The sequence below is a fragment of the Tupaia chinensis genome, unplaced genomic scaffold (genome assembly GCF_000334495.1).
Source record: "Tupaia chinensis unplaced genomic scaffold, TupChi_1.0 Scaffold135422_1, whole genome shotgun sequence".
Classification (NCBI taxonomy): domain Eukaryota; kingdom Metazoa; phylum Chordata; class Mammalia; order Scandentia; family Tupaiidae; genus Tupaia; species Tupaia belangeri.
The window spans coordinates 1-1689 of record NW_006195706.1 but is presented as its reverse complement, the minus strand read 5'-3'; the positions used below and the strand labels follow the sequence as shown (position 1 = coordinate 1689).

The 1689-nt window shown below is 54.9% G+C and overlaps 1 pseudogene; it reads right to left on the bottom strand.

Moving 5' to 3' along the window:
* Window positions 1-184: 184 nt before the first annotated feature.
* Window positions 185-1682, bottom strand: LOC106736279 (protrudin pseudogene; annotated as a pseudogene).
* Between the last annotated feature and the right edge of the window lie 7 nt (window positions 1683-1689).

The window sequence follows — 1689 nt, the reverse complement described above, 5'->3', positions numbered from 1 at the left end:
AAAGTTAAATAAAGTAATTCCTTAAAAAAAAGAAAATCAAAGCAGAAAAGGCAAAAAAAATTTGAGATCTGTATTCTTGAAGGATTAGTAAAAACAGGATCTGCTTACTCATAGATATTTATATTTTTTAACTTGTGTTCAAATTCTATCTTCATTTTAATTAATTGTGCTAATATTGGGAGAGAATAAAAAACAATTAAGCTTGCTCTAAGCTACAGAAGGACTGATATTCAAGACTGTCTAGCAGTCCTAGCTAGGAGCTTATTCTGCCACACGAAGGAAAGGCCAGACGGTTCCCAGCACCTGCCTTTCCTGGGCTTGGCCTGGATAAAATCCAGAAACCAAATGGACTCCTCAGAACTGCTCCTTGCTCCAGCAGAAAGAGCAGCACAGCCACCACCTAAATGGCCCATGTTCCTACAGGGCAGAAAAGCAGAAGGCCCAGCAGGTCAGAGCAACTCCACAAGGTCTGTACCTGAGCAGGTATCGAACACCGTCACCTGCGTCCTTCAGGGGTTCCAGGTAGATCTCCAGCCTCTTGTAGGACAGAACCAAGTTGAAAAGATCAAAAGCGGGGGACTTGGCAGGAGCAGGAGGAGACTCTGAGGAAGGCTCGGCCATCACGCTGGGGCTCGCCTCTGGCCCACTTCCCTCTCGCTCGGGGGTCTGCATCCTGCAACCACAGTAATTCCGGGATTTACACTGCACTTCCAGTCCCCGTCTACCTCATTATTCAGTGGGGTACCCAGAAAAACCTGTGAAGTAGGCAGGACCGCATGTGGAATGCGGGGCTCAGAAGGGAGTTCAACTGAAGTTCGCAAGAGGAAGTGAATTACTTCGGATGTAACATCCCATCCTTGGGAACCCCCCCACACACCACCTGCTCTTCCCAACACCCATCAAGAGTACGAATTATAAAGGCCAAGCACACATAGTTGCTGGAGGAAGGTAACCACGGTCTCACAAGAGATGAAGTCCTGAGATCTTTCTCTCCCACGGTTTAACTGGGTAATTCCTACTCATCCTTCCGGCATCCGCTTAAACATCACTGCCTGGCTCTAGGGAAGTTTCTGCCAACCTGTCTGGTATTACACCAAAGCAAACCCCCTGCTTCCGTGCCTGTCTCCCCCTCCTCATTTTGGTCCTGACTCACCACGGGTTCTGCGTGCAGTGGACACTTACTAACCGCTCGCGGACAGCGACAATGAACTGGCGTCCTCGCCCCGCCCACCTCCGACCCTTCCTCTCCCTCGCCGACCCCTTCCTAGACCCCCTTTCCCCGGGGTCCTGGCCACCTTCCCCGACTCTCCATTCCCTCTCCAAGAGCCACAGGAACCCGCTCTTTCCTGATGTCAAAGCCCTACCCCCGACGCCAGCAGCAAACGTGGGGGCGGAACCTCCGCGGAAAACAACATAGCCAGCCCCAGGCCAGGAGCGCGACAGGAAGGGGACAAGGAATTACCAAGGGGCCACCGGGAGCCCGAAATCCCCGCTGGCCGTGCCCGGGAGGCAGCCAGGCAGGCAGGCCAGCGCCGGCAGGGCCTCGGCCACCAGCTCTGAGGCCGTCGGGCGGTCCTGCGCGCAGAGGGAAGGCCACGCCCGCGGTCGCGGGGCTAGCAGGTGGCGGCACCCGCGCGTCCAAGCGCCCAACTCCGCGGCCAGTGGCGACTCGGGGCTGGGGGGGGCGGG